Raw genomic sequence first — 25,582 nt, 5'->3', positions numbered from 1 at the left:
GGCAGGAGTCACTGAAAACTGTCCACTCCCCTTTCTCCCCTTCTTTCTCCTCTATCCCCCACCTCATAACAAGGCATTTCTGAAGGAAGGAAAAGAAAGCAATGAAGTCCTAGGAAAGCATTTTGCAATGCTGGCGAAAGCATATACCCAGATGCACTTTACCCAGGCTTAAGCAAAATCCTGTTGAGGATGTTTGACTGTAAATGTAAAATCTTATGAATCTATCCGGTGACGTTGGGTTAATTCTCTGAACTCTGCCACAACAAATTCTAATTTTTGTCATATAACTTTGGTGAAACAAGTATTGGGGGTAGACATTTAAAAAACCCTCGCCCACTCTGCCGCTGTGTCTCCCCCTGTGGCTAGGCAGCGTTAGCACTTCATGGAGGGCTGGGGTTGGGTGTTTGGGATGGTGATACAAGCTCTTCAAACCACGGGAGTCTGTGCTTCTGTGGAGCCTTGGGAAAGAAGCAGAATATAGCCCAACAATATTACTGCTTGGAGACTAAGCCTCCCTGGCTCTCCTGTGGTTTGCATGTTATCTATACTTGGTGAGGGCCCCGCTAAAATGCAAAGTTCCCAGAGGCCAGCAATCCCGGCTGGAACGTGGAAGGAGGACCGGAAGGTGAAGTGAGATCACTTCCCAGCAGGCTGGACTGAGCTCCAGCTCTGCCGAGGCCAGGCTGGGTGCCTCTGGGCAAGGTTCTTGTCTCTCCAACCTCGGGGGTCTCAAGTGTAGAAGGAAGGGGTAAGCTGGGTATCCCTGTGGTGGTTTTGAAACGTATCTGCAAGTTCTTTGACATTTTTCTTGTCAAGAGGTGGAGTGTAATTTGTATCCTTGTGAATGAGCTGGTTGTCGTGACTTGCCTCTAACTAACAAAATACAAGTGATGATATGTGACTTCCAAGATGGGGTTAGAAAAAGTGTCACAGCTGCCATCTGGCTCCCTCTTGGGACACTTGTCTTGGGAGCTTTGAGCTGCGTGTAGGAAATCTGAGGCTGCCACGTTTTGGGGATGCCCAAACCAGTCACATGGAAAGGTCCTGGGTTGGCCATGGAGGGAGATACAGCAGGAGGCCCCAAGCTGGCTCCTTGAGGCCCCGACACCAGCCACTACCTGCAACTGCATGGGAGATTCAAGCCAGAACTGTCCAGCTGGGCGGTCCCCAAATTCCTGACCCACAGGAAAAGGCATGAAAGGTAACACGTCACTGCTGTCGTTTTAAACCACTGAATGTTGGCAGTGGAGTGTTATGTGGCAGTAGATAAACAGGGTGAGTTCTAATGTGACTTCCAGCTTGGGGTCCCTCTACAGTACCTCTAAAAGTCTACAGAAAACATGCCCCAAAGCCATGGTGGAGAACGAAAAGAAGCAAGATATTATCTCTGTAATACGGATTCCTTCATCTATTCAGGTAATGAAATATTACTGATCACTCAGCATGTACCAGGCTTGGGACTAGGTGCCACAGATACAAAAGCAGTGAGACACCAGGGGCTCTGGAGGGACAGTCAAGGTCTAGTTAGGGAGGTTGACTCAAACACCTGTAATTCTTAACCAGGGAGGAGGGGCAGGGGCGCACATACCAGAAATCCCAAATCACTGGTGAACCACAGCTTCAAACTATCCCTCCTACCTCCCCTGGGGATTCTGACAGTGCCCCAGACGGGGATGGGTGAGTGTTTTGTAGCCAATGACCACTGCCCATATCAGCCTCTGTTCCTGATGGAAGGTGTCATGGCCCACACACGTGATGAGAGAGGAGAGACTTTAGGGACCGATCCTGTATAGGAATCTTTTAAAACTTTAAGAATCTTTGAAAAGCTTGGGTGCTAGGAGCTGTAACAATAAGATGTACAAGACAGAGTGGGCTTAGAAACCAGCCACTTACACACAGTCACTAACTTTAAAGATACGACCCCCTCCCCTATTTATTGCTCACCGGGCACTGGGGATTCAGCAAGGAATAGCACAGACTCTCTGCCGTCACGAAGATCACAATCTGCTGGAGTGACATACTAACAAGCAAACAGAATAACTATCAGGGGTAACAGTGCCTCGGAGAAAACTAGAGGAGGGCGAGGGGCCAGGGGTCTCTCAGAGTAGACAGGGAGGCCCTCTAGGAGAGGGACATGGGTGCAGAGACTTGGGGGGGATAGCCACGGAAGTGTGCCAGGCAGAGGGAACAGCGTGCAAGAGGTGGGGCCTGCCTGGAGTCCAGCATGAGGACAAGGAGGCCGCAGGGCTGGTGCGCAGTGAGTCGGGGAGAGAGAAGGCTGAGGGTGGCCGGGGCCTTTCCGGGCCTTGGAGGATAAGGGCTGACCTGGAGTTTTGCTCTGATTTTGACTTCCCCCTTTCAGGGCCATTCCCAGATGAATGCCTTAATGCTCCCTTCCATGCCAGTTCTCAGAGTCTCCTCCCCGAGCCCCCCCGCCCCCCCCCGCCACCCCGAGTGGACGGGGAGTTAGGCCTGAGGGCGTCTCATCACACATCCCTCACAGGCACAGACACTATTGACCCAAAAGCAGGGCCAGCTGGGGTGGCGGGGGGCCTCCACTCTTCAGCTAAAGGAGAGACAAGGTTCTCCTTCCATCCCTCCTGCCTCTGGAGAGAAGCAGAGCTCAGAGTCCACACAGCACAATACAGGAGAGGATCGATGCAACAAGGGAACCGGGCAGAGTCACACGTCTGCAAGCCAGGGGCCGCCCGACCTGAGCAGAGACACAGGAAAAGAGCCTGACGCTGGGAGGGAATGGGGGCAGGAGAAGGGGGCCACAGAGGACGAGATGGCTGGACGGCCTCACTGACCCAATGCACGTGAGTTTGAGCACGCTCCAGACAGGGAAGCCTGGCATGCTGCAGTCCATGGGGTTGCAAAGAGTCGGACACAACTTAGTGACTCAACAACAACAGGTTCTGTGCGTTTGGCCCAGAGTCCACACAAGATTTCAGTCTCCTGGTTCAGTACCCCATTCCTCCACCCCATACCTCCAGGCATGGGGTCTTCAGGGCACGGCCAGCCCCCAGGGCCCAGTGGCCCCTTCCCTAACCCAGCAGAAGAAAAGGGATTCCTGCTTTGCCACCACACAGGTGCTGGCCCACCTGTCCCATATCTGCCTTCCCCACTGGCTCCAGGGGGACAGGTACCCCTTCTGGTCACTGTATCCCCACTACGTCGCAGAGTGTGTGACGCATGGAAGATGCTCAATAAATGCATCCATATGAATGCGCGAATGAACAAACAAAATAAGCAATGAACACGTGCACTCTCAAGCCAGTGATGAAAACAACCGCCCGAGCCCTGGTCCCTGACCAAACAAATAACAAAGGGAATAATAAAAATGGCTACTATTTAGGGGGTATATGTGCTATCTGTTGGATGTGGTTAAGGAGTGCTTCTCGGTAGCCCTGTACAATTAGGTCCCTTTTACGCACAGCAAGGATGTACTGGAACCCACCCCGCCCCCCACACCCAGGTGTCTGGCTCCTAGGCCCGAGGCCTCAAAGGTGGTGGCTCCCTTTGGCTCAGGGAAGCAGAGCTGGCCAGAGCTGAGGACAGGTGAGCTGAAAGGGGCTGAAATGGCAGGAGGGACTGACTGGGAGAAGAAAAGGAGGTTCCCCTTGGTCTTCCTTGAGACCTTCTCCCACCTGCTCACCTGACCTGCCAGGGCTCTGCTCCAGCTCGGAGAATCACAGGACGCTCCTTCAGTCACTCCTTCAGCACCTATGGAGAATGCAACTCTTGCCAGCACTGGGACTGAGGCTATCTTGGGAGGCCCTGTGTTACTGAACCCTCACAATGGATAGCCCATGGCTCGGAGAAGCCACAGGAGTCCCCTAAGGTCCTCCAACCAGTTACGGACTGAATCAGGCCTTGAACCTGGATTTCCTCAACCCGGATTCCGAGCGCATTCTCTAGGATGGTGCATTCTGGGGACGGCTCTGTCTCGAGGTGGAGGACACGACATCTGTCTCATCCTTAACAGAGAACTGTTCTGTCACTAAACTCCCTGCCCCTCTGGCTTGTCTCAGCACAAATGACTCTGCCCACCTGGGCCCAGAAAGGCCAGGTGCTGTACTAACCGGGATGAGGGGTATGCAGAGTGACTGAGCGCCTACCACAGTGCCCGCTGCACGGCACCCTGGCAATGCTTTCACAAAGAACAAGCGAGGCAGGAGAGACACACAGTGGATCTGCCAACCTGAAAGAGTCCAAGAGAGCGTGTGGTGGTACCCAACCTCCAAGTGCCTGACAAGCTCCTGCCCTGAATCTCAGAGTGACGGGCAACGAGCTGAGGGCCCCTTCACTTCGACAGCCAGAGCCAGGCAGAGAGAGGAGGCGAGCCAGGGACTCCGGTGACAGGAAAAAGATCCCATGGCTGAACCGCCGCTGGTTCTGACGTCAGGGGAGAAACGTGGCCCCAGGAAACCGTCATCGTTTCACAGCTGCCCGCTGAGAAGGGCCCACTTGACAAGTGATGCTGAGAAGTGGGAATCACTCAGAGAGAAACTTGTCTCTTGTCAATCCTAAACTGGGGCATATCAAAGACATGCTCGTAGCTTCTTAGCTGATAAAACCATTTACAAAATACATTAGAGTCAAATTTCATTTGTGTAATTATTCCTCAGGGAATGACTCACTCCAGATCAGCAAGATTCCCACACTGTTACTCTTTTAAGCATCAGAACCTTCTGTGGAGACAGAAGGAGGACTGGTGGTTGCCTGGGACTAGGGAGGCTGGGGGGCTTGGGAAGGTGATGAGTTCAGGATGTGGGGTTTCTTTCGGGGGGAATGAAAAGCTTCTAAAATTATCATAGTGACAGATACACAACTCTGAAATATACTGTAGGCCAATGAATTACATATTTTAAATGGGTGAACCGTGTGGCATGCGAATTATATCTCAGTAAAGTTGTACCAAAAAAAAAAAACAACCCTTATCTGAGTTAAAACGGAGAGACTCTTCTCAGGCACTGCACTAATGCATTAGTGGATTACCCACTAACCTTTTCTTAATGATTTAAGATCAGTGCCATGTGCACAGTTCTTAGTATCTTGTATAACATGGCGATCTTCTCAGTATTATACGATACAGAGCTGTTTGATCTACCCTACACAGCACATTATTTTTTTCTAAAAACAGTGAATTTACTTTCACCATAAAGCTTGGTGGTTAAGTTCATGTACTTGGGTCATGTATCACTTACTGACTGTGTGACCTCTGGTGAATTACAAGATCGTTCTGTGCTTTGGTTTCCCACACGTAAAATAAGAGCTTCAACCTCCATGGGAAGTTGTGATGATCAAATAAGATAAGGTATACGAAGCACTGGATGCTGTGCCTGGTGGTGGGAAGCCAGACTGAAATTCAGCTATCCATCAACACTGTTCCCACTGGGCTGGCTTCCCGGGTGCCTCAGTGGTAAAGAACCTGCCTGCAGATTCATCTGCATCTAGGGGGCTTCCCAGGGGCACTGAGTCAGAACAGGACACAAGCCTGGTGGCTTAGGAAGGAGACGCAGGAGACTCGGGTCCGATCCCTGGGTTGGGAAGTTCCCCTGGAGGAGGAAATGGCAACCCACTCCAGTATTCTTGCCTGGAAAATCCCATGGACAGAAGAGCCTGGTGGGCTACAGTCCATGGGGCCGCAAAGAGCTGGACACGACTGAGCGTACAGAAAGAGCACTGGTTTTGCTGCTGTCAGTGTAGCTGCTGTAAAGCCCCTCTGAGCCATAGCCTCAGAAACCAGAAAACCCCCAAAGTGTGCTCAGTGAGATGAAACAGGGGCTGGGGGTGCAATTTTGTGGTTAGACTTTGGGACATGTCATCAGATGGCTCTAAGTGCCAGCAATATTAGCTAGTTTGTCCCAGTTCACCCCTAAACAGAAAAACCTAGATGAGGTCGCCCAAGATATCCTGGCACACGGAAGACTGGTGCCTAAGGAGACCCAGGACCCCAACACACTTGGGGCTCTCTCTTGACCATATGTGTGTGCTCAGTATCCAACTCTTTGCAGCCCCAGGCACTGTAGCCCGCCAGGTTCCTCTGTCTATGGGATTTCCCAGGAAAGAATACTGGAGTGGATTGCCACTTCCTTCTCCAGGGGATCTTCCTAAATCAGGGATTGAACCTGATTAGCAGGTGGATTCTTTACCGTTGAGCCACCAGGGAAGCCCCTCTCTAGACCACTGATTCTTAGCATCCAGAGGTCACAGACACATCTGAGAATCCGAGGAAAGCTATAGATATTTAGCCTAGGAGAGTATGTGTGTATACATATAAAACTGTACCCATGTTTACAGGAATTTCTTGAATCCCAGAAGAAGCCTGTTTAAATACCTTGGCTCCAAACTTCACATAACCCCAGCATCCTCAAGGTTCAGTGGCTAGGCCCCAGCACTCCCACAGCAACTAGAACAGAAGGCCCTCTGACCCTGGCCAGATAAACAGTCCTGGGAGCTGACTGCCGCATCCAAGTCACTGCAAACATCTGCATCCAGGGGCTTCCCAGCAGCACTGAGTCAAAACAGGACACAAGCCTGGTGGCTTGGGAAGCTGCTATAGGGCAAGGCCCAAATGCCTTGCTGATAAACAGCTGGGGAGTTTCAGACTCAGGGCAGCTGCCTGCCAGATAAGATCCTTTCTCTGCCAACAGAGAAGAGGAATCTTAGGAGCGGTGCTAGAGGCAGGCCTGGCCATGAGAGGGAAATCGAAGGAGCTGGGAATCCCCCAAACTCCCAGGAATACTAGGACTTGGACAGTGACATAAAAACCAGAGATTCTGCCCAAATGTAAGAAGATGGAGCTGGAAAGGGTTAGATAAGTTGGGGGCAAGGGAGCTGGGTGGACCACAGATCAGAGGCTGTTAAAAAATGTTTAGATACCATAAAGATATGAACACTGACCCAAGGCAGCCATACTTCCAGGCAGACCGTTCTAGGATCTATGAACTGCATTCTTCTTCCAACTGGAAGGGACCTGCACCATCTCTCCTCATCAGATCACTGGGCTGTACTTGTTTCTTTGGGCTGGGTTTTGCCTGCTTTTGCTTCTGCACCACAGTATTAAAATCCCCATCATGTGCCCTTGTCTTTATGAAAATATTTTTACAACAAACAATTGGTGGACGGGGACGGTGGCATCGCACCCAGATTTGCTAATAACTCCTATGTATGGTTTCATCTGCTTAAGTAGATGGTTGAAGAAACCCATTCTCCTGTAGGCCACCAGAGGTAAATTGTCTTTCTGACTCTCTAGAGCATCAGAGAAACGGTGTAAATGGAAATCATGACTGAAACTGCAGCGTGATTTTATATAATTTCTGAAAAGGGCCATCCTGGCTCTCCGTCATGGGACGCCGAGTCCTCTCTGATTTCGTTTGGAACCGATTTCTTTTCCTTCTTCAGACGGAAGTAAAAGTATTCAAGCAAACACTCGTGACGCTGCAGCAGAGTGGTATGAACAATGTGACGACCCACCTGGTTTAGTTTCTTTTTCCTCCTCGCATCTCTTCAGATTTTCCACTGTTGACTAATCAATGTGGAAATTCTAAGGAACCAGAAGAAAAACAAAAATTAGAGCCAGACATCCCCTAGGGCTGAAGCAATTTTTTTACGAATACAAGTTAACAATATCTATCAACTTATTAACTGTGCACATCCTTTGGCTCACTCAAACATCTAAAAATTTATACTATAAATAGGTTCACATAAGTTAAAAAAAAAAAATGTCCAGTAAAACATACTGTGTAAAAGTAAAAAAATAAAAGAGGAAACAACTAAGTGTCTGCTACTAGGAAAGAGAGTTAAATTATGATGTCAATGGAGGGGGAACCATACAGCCATTACAAAGAACGGGGGAGATTCTGTGGTACTGACATGGGAAAACGTACATACTCTGGTGTTTAAAAAAGTGTAAAACTGTATATACTATTGTTTGTTTAGTTAAAAAATGAACGTGATTGTTTATCCTTAGGAAAAAAGTACAGCATGTGTGCATATACACACTTTTTGTATCTATATTAGAAAAAGACAAACAGCAAACCAAAAACAGCGGCTCCCCCTGGGACTCAGAAACGGAGGGGAGAGGAAGGAAAGGCTTTCAATCTTTACACAAACTGTTTCTTGCTGCAGCTGAAAACTTTTATTAGAGGCACACACATCTTTCATAGTCATTATACACGCTATTTAAATTCTAATGTGTCAAGAGTAAGGGCAAAAGACATTTTTCGCCAAAGACTAAGCAAGTTTCCATCGACAGACTCCAAAACATTCTCCGATAGAAGAGAAAGTGAACACAGAGTAGCAGTGTGATTTTAGAATCAACAGTGAGCAAAATTAGTAAAGCATGGTGGTACATTTAAACAAGTACCGACTGAGTGAAACAAAGCTAAATGAGGAGGTGAAAACAAACTTGACAGCATTTGACAACGATAACATGGAAGGTGGACCCGAAATCAGAGATAAATATTCTAAGGCCCTTGATTATTCAGGACAAAGAAATGCTGTTTTATTTTAGATAATACATCCATGATGAATACTGAAATTTTAAAAACAACAAATATAGAAATAGAACGCATGAGTCCAAACCAGTTAGTATGCTCCTGGGTAGAAAAGTCTAATTATCCCAAAATGCCAACCTTCCCAGATTACTATATAATCTTAATTAAATTCCAATAAGAATACCAATAGGTTTCTTGGATAGGGGAATGAAAAACATTACTTTAGAGTTCATATGGAATAGCAAGTATTCAAGAAAATTAGCCAAGAAATAAAGAAAATCATAAAAAGTAAATAAGGGATTTGTCTTAAAATTTTAAAAAGTTACTATAAAGACATAATAATAAAAAGATACAGAATTAACAGAAGAATAGACAAATAAGTTGTGGGCTAGAAAAGTTCAGAAACATACCATAAAGGAACTTATTAATGACAAAGATGGATTTCAATACAAAACAGAAAAGATGGCGTATTTAATAAATGCTGCTGGCCTATCTAGAACAAAGCCTGATCATTACTCCTCACTATGCACAAACATAAATTCCAAAGGGATTAAAGGTTCAGGATTAAATTAATTAAAATGATATAAGTATTAGAAAAAACATGTATTAAAATACTTATGTAACTTTGAGGTGTGGAAATTATTCCTAAACAAGGCAAGAAATTCAGGTACTATGAAGAGCCATACAGAAACAAATTAATAAATAATAGATTAGGAAAAACATTTGCAACACATATGGGATCTTTAATATATAAACACATTAAGCGCTCCTACATGTGGTTGAGAAAAGGCAAACAATTCACAGGAAAATGGGCAAAGGAAATTCACAGATAAGGAAAATGAAAAGATCGGTTAACACGCAACAATGCTCAATTTCACTGAAGAATATACAGAAGTAAGATGCTATTTCCCCATCAGCTTGGTCACAAATGAAACAAGAGAGATGGAGGGAGAGATGGACAGAAGACAGAATTCCTAATACTGGCAAAGATTTAGGGAAATGAAAGTACTCACATACGGCTGCGGAGAATGTAAACTATTAGAACTCGTTGTAAAGTAGGATTATATTATCAATCAAAATATCAGGGATGAATACTTTTTAACCCAGCGATACTATTTTTGAAAACATAATCTATAAAAGTAAAAAGCACCAGTGAAGAAAGATATGTACATGAAGATAGTTAATGCAACAAGATTTTTAATAGGAAAAAAATGGTAGTAGCTCGCGTATCTGCCAAAGGAGAACTGGTTGAATATATTGTGGTACCTCTAGATGTACAGCCCTGAAGTTATTTAAGAGTGAACTGGATTTGTACCTACCTGGGATGTATTATTTAGTGGGAAAAATAAACTGTGAAATAACGAAGTACAATCCCACTTCTGACAAAACACGATAACCACGTACATACACACAATCTCCATGTACACGGGAGCTCGGAGAGAGGCATGGAAGGATATACACCAAGCTAACCACCCTGGTTATCTCAGAAGGATGGAAATGGGGAGCAGGAGGAGAGGGGAGACTATAAACTCTCTGTGTATACATCTTCAAATTGTTCAGTTAGTTACAATCAGCACATGCATCTCTAGGGGAAGTCAATGAAGAAAGCAAAAACAACAACAAAGAAATAAACACACGGGAGCAGAGACATGCAGTACAGTAAACTGTGTCACATGCTACCCGCTTATCTTTACATGGGATAGTTAACTGCACTTCCTCTCACTTTCTTTTTCGGTCAAATAGACCAGGTCTTCCAACCTATCATTTTAACAGCTGGAAGACAATTTATCTAAAAAGCATTTCTTTTGGCCATGCCCTGAGGCATGTCGTCTCTTAGTTCCCTGATCAAGGATCGAACCCATGCCCTGAGCGTTGGAAGCGGCCCAGTTTTTACCACTGGACCACAGGGGAATCCCCTGGAAGACATTTTTAAAAGCTTCATGAGATGGGGAAAAGCTGCACTTTTCCCCCTAAGCATTTATGTGTTTTATTTTAAAGGGGAAATTTTTTTTACTTAAAAAAAAAAAAAGCCCCCTTTTAAATATCCACTGCCCTGCTCAGGTGGTGTGTGGGCTGGTTCTGCAACGTTGGCTGTTTTCTGTGGCTCCATGCCCCTAGTTACCTTCCTTCCAAAACCCAAATAAATGTACTCCCAGGCACCTATGTCTGCCGGGAATCAAGGCCCAGTAAACCGCAGCAGCTCTGCTCACAAGGCTCTCTTGGCCTCCAAGCAGATTCTCTGGCTTCGCTATCAAATGGGTCCTGGAATCCAGAGAAGCAAAATTGATTGTTTTGTAACCCATTCTGATGGAAGCAGAAAGGAAGGAGGTGGTTTATCCCAGTGGATGAAACCAAAGAGAAAAGAGGAACAGCACTCACAACAAGCTCTTGAAGGCGAGCCACTTAGGTGGAATCTGCCATTTCCGGGTTACCTGGAAGGGTACACTCTGCCCTTTCCTGGTGCCATGCTTTGCTTTTAGTTTATTTCATTTCATTAATAAGAAATCTTTCGCTGAAATAATAATGAAACCGCATGTGTCTGTAACACTTCGTATTTTCCAAAGCACTTCATGATACTTTATCTTTTGCGATCTTCACAATGGCCCTGGGATCAGATCAGCCTCATTCTCCTTTGGAGATGAAAATGAGGCCCAGAGAAGTTAAAGATCTTTTAAGGTCACACAGCAAGCTGGTGACAGAATGTCAACACAAACTCTGGTCTCCAAACCCAAGTCCAGTAGGGAGCTCACAACTGAAATCAGAGAGAAAGGGAACCAACAGGCAAGCCAATGAATGAAAACACTGGCTCTTGGGGGTACCAGACTTTTCCTGCCCCTTATGAAAAAAATCACAGACCAGGAGGACTATTCTATGCCACCTCAGGGAGAAACTTTGCGCATACGCTGGAATCCAGCTGCTGGAGAAGACAAGGACAGTCCTTCCTGGGTCCTGTCCTTGTTGCCTCCATCTTCTCCTCTCTCACTTTCCCCTCTAGGCTTTAGCCCCATTGGCCTCCTTTCAGTTTCCCAACATTCCTGCCTCCAGCCTTTCACCTGGAACAGTCTTTCCCACAATACAGCACCCTTGCGCCCCAGCCCCCTGCTCCCGCCTTAGCTCTCAGCATAACCGACTCCTCATCTGGGTTCAAACACCACCATCTCTTGCGGCAAACCTGCTCTGTACCACACTCTCCTCCACATCCCTCACTCGTCCTGGGTATTTCATGACACCACTATCAGTCCTGTATGCTACATGTGAGGAGGGACCACGGCTGTTCTGCGCAGTGCTCTCCAACTATCACCTTGCCCAGTGCCTAGCAGATATTAGGTGTTCAATAAACACTGGCTGAATACACGAAAGAGTTACTGAAATGAATCAAACGCTCGGCTTAAACGCTACTCTGTCAGGCTTCCATAGCACGATCCCTCTCTTGGGGCACATGATCACACACGTTAAGAGTTTTTCTTCCTATCAGGCTGGGAGCTACTTACAATTCTCACTTACCCTGGTATTGCCGACAGCACTTTGCCCATAATGCTGAAAACACAAGGGTTCTTAACGATGGATGAATTCACACATCCGTACAGGAAAATACAAAGGAAAGCTGGGGTCCTTAATCGACGGCAGACCTGGTTTCTCCTCTGCCCAAGGGGAGCTCAACACGGAACCTGAGCACCTCTCAGATACGCAAACAGGGACTCTGCCCAGGGAGAGAATAAGAGCTCAACTCCGGATGTAGTGGGTGTGAGCCTAAGAAGGGGATGGGGGCAAAACCCCGGATTGCTAATGGGAACTTACACAGGCAAAAACTTCCCAGTGACTAACTGCAAATGCGGATCAGAGACCTAAAAGATTCATGGTCTTTGACCTCACCATGCCCTATTTAAAAATCAGAGAACTGAAATCACTGCGTGATGATCTCAGTATGTTTTTCTGTACTGTCTAGCTTTTCCTTTCCGTGGTGGCGGTTTAGTCGTGAAGTCGTGTCCCACTCTTGCAACCCCGTGGTCTGTACCTGCCGGGCTCCTCTGTGCATGGGATTTCCCAGGCAATAATAATGGAGTGGGTTGCCATTTCCTTCTCCAAGGGATCTTCACGACCCAAGGACTGAACCCATATCTCCTGCATTGTAGGCAGTCTCCTACGTTGCAGGCAGATTCTTTACCGACTGAGCCACCAGATTCAGCTTATCCTTCCGTGAAGGTGTTCTAACTTTGTAATCCGGAAAAAAAAAAAAAAAAAGCCAAAATAAGTGTTGTAAAAACAAACCAACAGAAAGTGTAGTGGTGATTTTAGATAACAGAATCACCCATCCCTAGGATTCCGTGTCCTCTAAGTTGGGGCCGTGGCATTTTCATGACGAGTTCTTTTCTTTCCCCTGAAACCCTGGGGGATAGGAAGGTGCTGGGGGTGAAGGCTTCAGCAGGAGTGGCTCTCATTTCTTAAGGCAAGTGCTGGCACGGCTCTGGGCGTCAGTAAGTGGAGGGGAGTGTGGGGGTAATCAACCCAGCTCAGGATCAGGGCCTCGTCCACCTGCTGCTGATCCGCCGTAATTATTCACTCATCTGCCTGCCTTCGCGATGCTCTGAGAACTACACCAGAGCAGCGGCTGTCTCTTCATCAGGCTGTTCCTCGAGGCGCGTGCTCTCAGTGTCCACCAGCCCTCAGCACGGCTCAATGACTGGCAGGGCCCACAGCGATACAGTACTAAACACAGTAACAGACCCAGGTCCTTGGGACATAGAACGCATTAGCAACCAAATGCTTCATTATTCGAGTGCCCTGAAGGTCCATTATTCAGTTCGGAAGAGCCAAGTTGAAGGACAGCAATTTCTTGGAAGATTAGAGGCTACTTTTACAGTTAGGAGATGTTGGCTTCCTCCGGTCAGAGCGGATGCGTTTATCATCAGCAATTCAGAATCGCTTAGCGCGGCAGCTGAGTGCAACTCCCAATGAAACCATTCTTTGAAGGGGCAGTACTTAAAAGTTTTCATGAGGCGTTTCTGAAAGATTTCCAGGAAGTAATGAGCTCAGCCTTGGGTCCTGATTGATGACTTGTTTCCGAGAACCTTAGACTTTCCACGTCTGTCTCCACTTAGGAATCACTCCTGGGCACTCGTGAAAGCGCCTGGCGGAGTGGACTGGGGCAGTTCAGCTGCCTGTCACGCTCAGAAAGGAACGCCTGCCACCAGCTTTTCCCTTTGGTCGCTGGGTGGGCCGGGGGCCACTTCAGCTTCTGGCCTCAGTACTTCAGTGGGTGATGGGAAATGATGCTGAGGCTGGGCTACCCTGGTGGGGGTGGGGGAGCGGAGGGTGTGCGTGTGCGTGTGCGTGTGTGAAGATTGAGGAATTCAGAGATGACTTCCAGCTCCTCACACAAATGCCACCCTGGGACTGAGGGGCCAGGGGACGTCAGCTCACATCCTAGGATGTCGGCTAACGTTCTCCTTCGAGAAACCATGAAGCAGTTAGTCCTGAGCACGTATTACTGAGTCAACTAAGTGTGTTGTGAGCTTTAAGCTGCTTTGTTCTCATGGCAGCCCTGCCTGACTGCTAAGTTGCTTCAGTCGTGTCCGACTCTGCGACCCCGTGGACTGCAGCCCGCCAGGCACCTCTGTCCATGGGATTCTCCAGGCAAGAACACTGGAGTGGGTAGCCATTCCCTTCTCCAGGGGATGTTCCCTGGAGATCCAGGGATAGAACCCCCATCTCCTGCACTGCAGGCAACTTCTTCACTGCTGAGCCACCGGGGAAGCCCCGAAACCCCCTGAGGTAGGTATAATTGTGACCCCACATTTCTGGGAAAAGAAGGGGAGTGGGGAGGAATCTCTCCGAGATGGCTCAACCTCTCATGGAACCCTATGAGAGGTGACAAGGACTGGGGATGCCAGCCAGCCCGGGGGCCACAAATACAAGTGCCACAGGGGCCAGGTGCCAGGCAGAAGCCTAGAGAACACTAGACAGACTGGGCAAGCATTCACATTCAACAAAAATAAGAACGCAAACCAGGTACCTGTCTCCCAGGGCATCACCTCCTCCTCACCACCACCTTAGGAGACAGACGGACTTTTTAAGCAGCTGAAGTGTCGGGGCCCTGGGGGCTTGAGGTCCTGGGTGAGGCTGGGGCGGAGGACCAGTCCCTCCCATTGCCTACACCCTGGGGGCGGTGCCCTGGTCCACTTTCAAAGGGCTAAGCTGCTGGGAGGAGATATGCTGCAGCTCTCAGACCTGCCAAGGGGCTTCACGAGCCCTCTGGCTCACCACAATCTTAATCCAGTCGGTCAGTTCAGTCCTCAGTTGTGTCTGACTCTTTGCGACCCCATGGACTGCAATACGGTCTTAATCCAGTCTTAAATACCACATCTTCCTAGGGTTAGGGTCTCTGATAGGCTCTTAAAGAGAAGAAAAACCTTTCAACTGCCAAGACCTGGAGGCTTGGAAACCCAAAGTCCAAGACCTGAAAGCTTCTTTTGCTTTTCTTTGTATTTTGGCTCTGGCCAACCTTTCCCTGCAATGCCCACTCCAGTATCCTGGCCTGGAGGATTCCATGGACAGAGGAGCCTGGCGGACTGCGGTCCATGAGGTTTCAGAGAGTCAGACATACCTGAAGTGGCTGAGCGCCCACGCTCACACCCCGTTTCCCCGCAGCGGTGCGGACTGTGTCGAGGTGAAACGGAGAGGGGAGGGAGGTGAATAGAGATTTCCCTCTCCTCTTCTCCCTCTCTTTGGCCAAGCGAGGGAGTGGGACAGCGGGCTTGAAGTTGAAATTGAGTATGACGTGTCTCCTCTGTACCTATATCCCAAGTTCTCTACCAGGAACGAGGAGATGGGGCCTGCGGTCCAGCGGAAGCAGTGAAGGGATGTCACGCCAGCACAGCTCAGGTGCGACTCCCTGGTGGTCAAGAGGTCAGGATTCGGCCTCTCACAGCTCGGGTAAACATAGGAAGGAGTTCAGGAAAACATGGGAACATACAGTGGAGAGTTACCCTGTCGGTGGAGTCGGGAAATAGTGATACTGACCGCCTGGTATTATGTGAAAGGATGAGCGTAACACAGAGCCTGGCTCTCACCAGGCGCTCAATCCTTACTGTTGGTTCTTTTTCCTCCTCGCTCCCCGATATACACGCACATACACTGAGGATTTCTCCTTCCAGATCACAAAATCTGACAAAATTTAAACTCAGCAAGTAACCACAGTGCCTATTTTGTGTCCTCTTTTAGTTCTCCTAAAGGCACCAGTTTTCACCCACTCCGGGATGCTGGCAACCAAGGGCCCTTTGTTCCTCGAGCCCTAAGCGTTCTCCTCAAAGGGGAAAGGGCTTTGGTGGTTTCTTTCAGGCTGAATTTGGGAACACAGCTGACCCTTGAGCAGCACAGGGGTGAGGGGCACCGATCCTCTGGGCAGCTGAAAATCCAAGTGTGACTTTACAGTCGGCCCTCTGCATCCACGTGTCTGCAGCATCCTGGGCCTGCACCCATGGATTCAACCAACTGCGAATCCTGGTTCTGTAGCGCATGATTTATGGGAAAACATCCACAGGACAGTGGACCCTCACAGTTTAAAGCCGTGTTGTTCAGATGGAGTGCTCATCTAGTTTTGCCCCTCATTTAGGTACAAACAAGGGAACTGAGGTCCAGAGAATAAAACACCTGCCCAGGGCCCCAGAGTTTCCTTGGATGGTTGTTCTGTTATATAGTGGCTCTTGCTTTTTTTTTTTTTTAAAGCTGGAGGCTTTCTTCTTTAACTGTGATTTTTCAACTATTTTTACCTGCGAGGAGGGTGAGTGGCGCACACACAGCACCTGCAAGCTTTGCAGGCTCAGCTTGGCCCCCGTGGGTACAGCCCCCTCCCTTCCTCTCTGCGCTGAGCGGCTCCCTCGGTTTAAAATCCTGAGGACAGAACCCAGCAGAGAAAATGCCCAAGGGCTTACACAGTCTTGTTTATTTTCTAGGAATAAGCAGCACATTTTTTTTTTTAAGGAAGCAATTAAAAGATCAGAAAACCAAAGGTAAAGATTTCTGTCTTGGAGTTTCCTAGGCAGTTCCTGCAGCACTGGGCAGAAGTGATGAGGTAGCGTCATGAAATCTAATCGTCTCTGTATCTTAAACTGAAAATACCTCCTGCTGCTTCTGAGAGCGGCAGATTATGAGTAATTCTCATCTGCAGAGACATTTCTCTCTAGAATGTTTAAGATTTTGGGGGGGGGTCCCACCTTGGTCATCAGAAAAATAAATTAAGAAAAGTTTCCCCAAACACCAGTTTCTAAGGGAGGATTTATTTCCTCATCTATATATATTTGGGGAAACGAGCTGCTTTTAAAGCCTGAGCAACTCTGTCCAAGTTCTTTGGGAAACAAAGTAAGACAGCGTTTGACTGGAGCCCTGTCTGTGAGCCTTGAAGTTCAGACCCTAGCCCTAGGCGGTTTCAGACAAAGCCATGGTTTTCAGAGCAATAATATATCATAATATAAAAATAGACACTTGGTGACCAACAGGCTGGAAAGCAAACTCTCCGGAGAGCCCTGCCTCCCAGCCTGCTTCTCTCTGGGGGTGGGGGCGGCGGCAGGGAAGAAAGTCCTACTTACGAGAGCAGAAGAGTTCCTTCCAAGTCCAGCGGTCCTCGGTCAGAAGGCAAGACCGAATTTAAGGAGCCAGCATTTAGGACGCCTCCCTTCGGAGGGTAAGCAAGACTAGCAGAGCAGCCCGGCGGGGGCAGGCGGGCTCTCTCGTGCCCCTCTCTCTCCTAAATGAGATGCACTTCGAGGTTTCAGTGGGTGTTTCCCACGTCTCGGGCCAAGTGAGTCCCCATTTGTTGTAACCCAATGCTCGGCCTGATGATGTCAACCACTCAGCTCCCTGGTTCAGTTTCCACCTCTCCGTCCACAGGCGAGATCTGTTTCCTCCGGACAATGAGCAGCGGGGGCTGTTACTGCATCCCGGCAGGCACATTTGCCTAACATCCTTCCTTCCATTTTCAGCCTCAGTGACAAAAGGCTTCCTATCCGCTCCCTGGGCCAGGGCTCCGGAGTAAATCCCTCTGCCTCCTAGTCACTGCTGACCGTGGGCTGATCCAGTATGCTGTGCCGTGGTCCAGCTCACTTCTTGGGTGTATGACAACGCTAGTTAGGGTGGGGGAGCTGCACGCCACCACGCCCCCCTGACTCTGTACCATCCCCGTCTTTTTTCTTCCTGCTCAGTTTTCCAAGCTGTCGCATTTCTCCCGAAAGTTTCCTAGATGCATGCTGGACAGAGGGCGCGAGTCTGTCCTTTACTTCGACAGATGGCACATGTCCACGCCGAAGGCTCAGAACAGGCACTGGGCTGTTGCCTGGGAACTGGGCTCTGGTCCCCGACACGCTCCTAACTGAATGAAAGACACCACGCACGTCACCTCTCTCTTTGGATCTCAGCTTTCTCATCAATAAAATGAGGGTTTTGGTGTCTTCCACTTCTATAATTCAGTAACGGAAGAGCTTAGTCAACAAATTCACCATAAGGAACTTTGCTACAAAGTGGCTGACCACAGGCTTGAGGGAGGGAGGCAGGAACCCTGGAGGGGTCAGAGGCTACTGCTCAAGATGCCTGGTTCAGCTCAGGCTCCTTCAACCCCATTTCTGGTGGAGCTGAGCAGTTTCTCTGGGAGAAAACTCCCAAGAATTCACTGAACAAGTCCTGGGGGACATGGAAAGAGGCAGCAAAAACTATGAGATAAGATAAAGCAGAAGAGAATTTAACTGTCCTAAGGGACTAACGTGAAACAGTCATGGTTACGAGAGATACTAAGTAATCTCCTGTGTTTGAAGAGTGCTTGATAAGAAAGACAAATAAAGCCTCTCTGCTTTGGTGTACAGTGGGAAGCAATGTGACATGTATAGCGATTACGAGCATCAATTTCGGAGCCAGGGGTGCAGCTGCTCTGACTCCTACGTGACTTAACTTCTCTGAACCTTTTTTTTTTTTAATTGCAAAATGGGATATGAGGGCCTCCATTTGAGGACACCGAGCATGAAATAACACATGAAAGGGACCTGAAGGTATTTGGCCACATGAGTGATGATAGATGGTGGCTCTAACTTGTACACAATCTCCTTTGAGGACTTCCCTGGGCGTCCAGCAGTTAAGATCTGCCTGCCGATGCAGGGAACACAGGTTTGATCCCTGGTCTGGGAAGATCCCATATGTCTCGGGACAACTAAGCCCGTGTGCCACAACTACGGAGCCTACACTCTCGGGCCCGTGTTCCACAACAAGGGAAGCCACCACAGTGAGAAGCCTGTGCACCACAACGAACAGCAGTCATCACTAGAGAAAGACCAGGCCCAGCAATAAAGACCCAGCACAGCCAGAAATAAATAAATAAATAAAATTTAAAAAATCTCCTCTGACTCTCACTTGAGGAAAATTAGGTCATTGCTAATCTCCTTTTCCTGGATAGGAAAATGAAACACAGAGAAGCTAAGAGACGTGCCCGAGGGCACAGGGCTGAGGATGAGAGGCCCAGACTTGGAAACGGAGTCTTTTAACTCCTCCTGAGGTCAGACACGAGCCACGCCACCGCCAGTGTGCCTTCCCAAAACGATTACTCCACTACGCCAGGCCCTCAGTTCTAAATGGGATCATCCCCACTTTGGGAAACAGGCAAAGCTTCTTCAAACCAGCGGGGAAGCAGTGGGAGGGAGAGTCTTCCTGGGTTCAGCCAGGCCTGGGACGGGGAAAGGTCGTCAGGCTGTTGGCTGACAGGAAACACTTCGGGCCGCTAGGTAAGAGGGGTGCTTACCTGCTTTTCTACCAAAATATTGTGTGGCCTGAGGCACATCTGGGCTTCAGCGGCTCCTCCCACCAAAGACGCAGACCTGACTTGCCTTAAAGCCATTTGGGACTTGGGCCCTATTGGGAAAGAAGCTTTTTATAGGTGGGAGGAAGGCTGTGGCAGTGTGTGAACAAGAATTTTGATGAGTGCTCAGAAAACGCTGATGTTAATCAGAAAAGGTCCCAGCAAACAGAGTGTGTGTTAGGAGGGAGTGTGCCACTCCGCAGGCTTTCCCACAGGTTGGTGTGAGACTGCGGGAGGACACAGGGGACACCAGCCTGGTCACCCACAGAGAGCAGAGGTTCACGGGCCGGAGAGACCGCTTCCTTCTCGTCCCTGGACCTTCCGCCTGAGTAGGACCCTCGGCCAGTTAGCTTCTTCGTGCTTTGCTTTCCCAGTGGAAAATGAGAATAATAATAGCTTTCCCCCTTCAAAGTTCTTGGGTGACTTACACCACATACTACAAGTTCAAAAATACTTGTAAAAATCAGCTGACACATCCTAAAGACATCATTTTCTAAGTGTGACTCAGTGTCACCACCCTCTGCCCTGAGCATGACGTGACAATGAATAAGGTCAAGAATGTCGGGAAGCCAGAGAGGAGGGCTGCTGTTTGTCAGGATGACTAAGGAACAAAGCCTCGGAGCGCCGACTGACATTCTCGAAGAGACACTCTGCGTGCAGGGCCCGGAGGCGGGGTGGTGCTGGGCTGGGCCTTTATTCCAGGCATCGGAGTGGGCGTCAGGAAGTGAAGCCAGATCCTGACAGGTCAGTCGACTGACATCACCCTCGGCGCGCAGAAGCATGGTTTGTCACTTGAACGAAAAATACTAGGAAGGTGCTCATTCATAAAAACAAAGATAGTGTTTTCCTCGACAACACGCATTCTGTCACATGAGCCCTGCGGACCGAGTAACCATCCATCTGTGGCAGAAGCCGCGAAGAGAGGACTGTGGTGGCAGCGGCACACCCCGTCTGGCCTCCCCCGACCACAGCAGGGGCCCCGCTGCGGGGACCGGGGCCACGCGCCGAGCTGCGAAACCCCCGCTGGATGATGCATCCTTACCCGAATCAGCGACTGGAAGGTTATTCACAGTCTTATCCGACGGCTGTGGAAACGCGGGCTGGCCGGCCCGCTCAGAGGGGCCCCTGGAGAAAGTGACGGAGCCTGTGCTCCAAGCTGGGGCTGCCTGGGCCAGACCTGTCTCCTTGAGGCCCTTCCTCTGCTGCCTTCTAAATGCTTCCCTGGGGGAACTCGGTGGACTTCCCCAGCCAGCAGGATTGGCCCCATTTAAGGATAAAGGAAACTGGCAGCTTCGGCGCCCAGGGCTGGCCTGACGACCCCAAAACTGCCTTTGATTCCCATCCCCTCACCCCTAGTCCTGAAGGGATTTCTCCTGCTGAATTTTCTAAGTACTTGATCTGTTTCTCTCTTAAGAGACTTATCCTTTTCTCCTTCGAGGCATATTTATATCTGGATAGAGCCTATTCTGCTGTAGAATTTGAGCTTCTTAAGCAAAAGCTGTGTCTAGTATATGAGCATTTTGTACATGTTATGATACTTATTAAAATAAGGAAATCCATAAATAATAAAAACCGTACTGAATGTTTATCGTATATCAGATGACATTCTATACCTCATTTAATCTCGACAAGGATCCTATGAGGCAGGTATATTTATTATCTCCACTTGACACAGGACAAAATTCCAGACACAGATCACCTGAGTAACTTCTTTAGATGGTAACCGATGGATATCTGTTGAAAGGAGTATGTGAATGAATAAATTCTGGCCTCCACTAATTACCCACCCTCTGGGCTTCCCTGGTGGCTCAGACGGTAAAGAATCCACCCACGATCCAGGACACATCAGTTCGATCCCTGGGTCGAGATGATCCCCTGGAGAAGGGAAAGGCAATCTACTCCAGTATTCTTGCTTGGAGAATCCCCATGGACAAAGAAGCTTGGCAGGCTATAGTCCACAGAGTCACAGAGTTGGACAAGAGTAAGTAACTAAACACGCACGCATCTACCCACCCTCTAGTCCGAACACCTGTTGTTAAAATACAATTAACTTTTCACCCAATCAAAGGCCAGTTTCAGCTGTCATGCCGTTTCTAACGCACTTATTCCCTATGCCACACAGCCGTAAGTTTCCCTTTTGTCCAGACAAATATAATTAAGAAACATATGGCCTGAGATTTAATAAATCAAAGTAGATTTTCTTTGCTTTCAAATTAGAATCATACTTGCTTATTGTTAAAAAAAAAAAATAGGAAAGTAGAAAAGATCAGGGGGAAAAAAAAAGGAAAAAACGAAGGTGACCCATCATTCTATCACTAGGAACAGCCTATTAACCTCCTGGGGGCACGGACCAGAAAGAACTGCACCATCACTCAAAGCAGTGTTTGAATTCAGAAACTTAAGTCATTTGGGGGCAGGGGTGGTTAACTCCACAAAAGATGACAAATGTTTGATATACAAACACCACACTGCCCCTCCCTACCTTTTCCAACCTTAAAGACCTGCTTCCCCCTAGCAAGAGATGGGTTTCAGATGGGGGCAGTTATGGGAGAGGTGGGATCTCCAACTCTTGAGTTAAACAATCTTAGACTTGTTGGCTTTTAGAGCTGAAAAGAGCACGTGGTCTCCTCATTTCTGAGATGGGGAATGCCAGGCCCCAGCAGGCAGGGGTATTTTCTGAGGCAGAGCAGTCTGGTGCTCTAAGAGCAGGAACCCTCCATTGGTCTGAAGCGCACTCTCTCTGACACTGCACTGTTGAACATGCATCTGATTGGCCCCACCCTCTTGTTTGTTTTTTTAATACTTATTTATTCTCTTCATTTTTAGCTGCGCCAGGTCTTAGCTGTGGCATGCGGGATTTTTTATCTTCCTCGCAACAAGTGGGATCTTTAGTTGTGGTACATGAAATGTTAGTTGTGGTATGTGGGATCTAGTTCCCTGGCCAGGGATCAATCCTGGGCCCCCTGCTTTGAGAGTAGAGTCTTAGCCACTGGACCACGAGGGAGGTTCCCCCACCCTCTTGTTTTGGTTAACTGCTACTCAGCAATCAGATCTGATTAAATGTCACTTCCTTCTGGAGATCTTTCCTCTGAACCATATGAGCTCCCCCACATGTCGGGGTCTCCAGGCACCTTCTGCCTCTCCTCTCATAACTTGTTAACATATGTTATTGTTAACACATGTTACATGTACTGTGGGCACCACAAGGTCAATGACATGTCTCCTTCATTCACTGGTACAGAACAGGAAACTCAACAAATATTTTCTAAACACACACACATATCCCGGATAGTCCAGGCTTCTGTATGTATGTGAAAGTTACTCAGTCCTGTGCGACCCTTTGCAACCTCGTGGATTATACAGTCCATGGTATTCTCCAGGCCAGAATACTGGAGTGGGTAGCCTTTCCCTTCTCCAGGGGATCTTCCCAACCCAAGGATCGAAACTAGGACTCCCACATTGCAGGTGGATTCTTTACCAGCTGACCTACAAGGGAAGCCCAAGAATACTGGAGTGGGTAGCCTATCCCTTCTCCAGCAGATCTTTCCAACCCAGGAATCGAACCAGGGTCTCCTGCATTGGAGACGGATTCTTTACCAACTGAGCTATCAGGGAAGCTTTTAATGCAATTCTTTGATGCTTAAAAAAAAAAAAAAGTACCATGTCTTCTAAACTTTAAACTTTCCTTCTTGTCAGGTAGAATCATTAGAGAAGAAAAAATTTCATTCCAAATAATTTCTAAAAGATGTTTAAGATGACAGAAGATGAAGGCCAGAGCACAGGGATAGAAAAGCACCCGTGGAAATGTGGGAAGTTCAGGGAAGCTCTGGGGCTGGGGATGGTGGGCATCAAGAGGCTTTGGGGGACCCACTGAAGCCCCTGTGCCAGTCAGCTGCCCACGACACAGCTGCAGCGCACGGAGGGTCAGCAAGCTCTGCAGAGCCCCAGGCAGACGGGAGGGCTCTTTGAATAAACGGAATGATCTGCCTTGGGGTGAGCCAGGGCTTCGAGTAGGACAGTGAGCATCCTTATTTTAACGTTTAAAGGACCTTCAGTCTCAGATGCCCTAGAGTAGGATGCAGCCTTTAGGATGATACTGAGAACTTCCAGCAGCTTCCTAGGCAGCAGTAGGGTCTCTGGGGGCAAACAGACAACCAATTCCGGAGGAAATCAAGGCCTCACTCCTAAGAGGAGGCTTTTATTATCGACTGTAAAAGGCAGAAAGAAAAAAACTATCATAGGGCATCTGATGAAAACCAACAGCATGACAGAGATTGAAATAAAGAGAAAAATAGACTCCACCATGAGAAAAAAGATTCAGACAAATGGTAAGCTTTATTAAAAAAAAAATTCTTATGTCTTCAGAGAGATTCTGAAGATCCTGTGTCCATAAAACATGAACAGACAAAAATGGGCTCTTAAAAATTAAGGACATGAAAACTGAAATTGACAAGGAGAAGGGCAGGAAAACCTGAAAAGGAAATCTTTCAATGGTAAGCTTTATTAAAAAAAAAATTCTACGTCTTCAGAGAGATTCTGAAGATCCTGTGTCATAAAACATAAACAGACAAAAATGGGCTCTTAAAAATTAAGGACATGAAAACTGAAATTGACAAGGAGAAGGGCTGAAAAACCTGAAAAGGAAATCTTTCAAATACAGGGAAAAAAAATATTCACAGGGCAAAAAAGGGTTTTGATATAGAACAACAATCCAGGAAGTTCGACGTCAGACTAAATAGGAATTCCAGCAAAAGAACAGAATAGAAAGTACAACAGGAAGCTATCTAAGAAATCATAAGGAAAAGTTCTCAGAGACAAAGGGAGACTGCATCTTCAAACTGAAAAGCTTAAAAAGCACCAAGAGGATGAAAAAAGACATAGTGTCTTGACCTTTTAGAATTAAAAAAGGAAAAATCGCTACACCTTTGTAGAGAGATTATTTCAATAGAAAAGAATCAAATGGGTATCGGACCTCTTGCCAGCAATGCTGATGCCTGAAGAAAAGGAGAAATGCTTTTCAAGAAAAAACTTCAAAATGATTTGGGACCTAGAATGTATACTCAGCTAGGCAAAATAAAGACTTTTTCAGAATTGCAAGGACCTAGAACAACTTCACTTGTACACTGTTTTGTCAGTAAACTTCTGGAGGAGAAATTTACCTAAACAAGGGTTTAAACTAAAAAGTAAGAATTGGGAAAGAAGGATCTAACAACAGAGGTGAAAGGCATGTCAAGGATGATGGTGATGATGATGAAGCAAGTGGCTTCAGGGCCTGGCTGACTCTTGAGCCCTGGGGACCATCAGCCTGATCCAAGCAGGAAGGTGGAAGCTCCGGGGAAATGGACCTCATGGAATTCCTTGACAAGCCTGCCAAAAACTGTACTCAAAGACTGCGGGAAAGTATGGAAAGACTCAGCATGATGGAACGAGAAAAGCTGAGCATGTTAAAGCAGAAGCAGTAGGTCCAGAAAAACCATCAGAAAGGAAAAAAAAAATAGAACGTTATTGGCTTGGCGGTGAATAATATTTACAGTGCCATAACACTGAAAACACTGAATATGAATTTAACCAAAAAACTGTGCTGCCAGGAGGAAAGGGAGAAAAGAATGTGAGCAGGGCTGAGGTGTCTGAACAAAGGCTAAGGCCTCGTGCACCAGCCAAGGAGGTCAACAGGCAGTCGAAAACTGACAAGTAAAGGGCATCATGGTTGCATATGGCCCTTGCTTGGATCCGGTTTGAAAAATAAATATTTTGAGTTCATCGGAGATCTTTGCTAATAATAATGGATTAGTTATTTTATTGTATAATAATGGTAGTATAGTTTTTTTTTTTTTTAAAGGACTCTTTATTTTCTTAGAGATATATGCTCGGGTAGTTATCGATGAAATGTTGTCTAGAATTTATGCCCAAATTATCTGTGAGTAGGGGGAAAATGGCCACTAGCACAGATGAAACAAAACTGGTCATGAACCCTAGGGCTGAGTAAAGAGTGTTCCAGGACAATCCACTACACTATTCTATGATAACATGTTTGGAAGTGAAGCTGCTCAGTCGTGTCCGACTCTTTGCGACCCCATGGACTGTAGACTACCAGGCTCACTCTGTCCATGGGATTTTCCAGGCAATAGTACTGGAGTGGATTGCCATTTCCTTCTCCAGGGGATCTTCCCGACCCAGGGATCGTACCCGGGTCTCCCGCATTGTAGACAGATGCTTAACCGTCTGAGCCACCAGGGAAGTCCGA

General features: G+C 47.7%; 1 protein-coding gene across 3 annotated transcripts in view; it reads right to left on the bottom strand.

The window, feature by feature from the left end:
* Positions 1-25,582, bottom strand: part of PKIG (cAMP-dependent protein kinase inhibitor gamma) — an 83,637-nt gene that overhangs the window by 16,317 nt on the left and 41,738 nt on the right. Inside the window, exons 1-2 of one of the 3 annotated variants that reach the window (XM_052651073.1) lie at positions 20,952-20,972; positions 7,483-7,552 (exon numbers count right to left, since the gene is read on the bottom strand). The gene's annotated coding sequence lies outside the window, so the exon portion shown is untranslated. Of the gene's footprint in view, positions 1-7,482; positions 7,553-17,089; positions 17,240-20,951; positions 20,973-25,582 lie in introns of those variants that run through there. The other 2 variants (XM_052651071.1, XM_052651072.1) reach the window with 2 other exon arrangements.

Source organism: Budorcas taxicolor, chromosome 13 (assembly GCF_023091745.1).
Source record: "Budorcas taxicolor isolate Tak-1 chromosome 13, Takin1.1, whole genome shotgun sequence".
NCBI classification, from domain to species: Eukaryota; Metazoa; Chordata; class Mammalia; order Artiodactyla; family Bovidae; genus Budorcas; species Budorcas taxicolor.
This window is presented reverse-complemented; position numbering and strand designations above follow the sequence as displayed.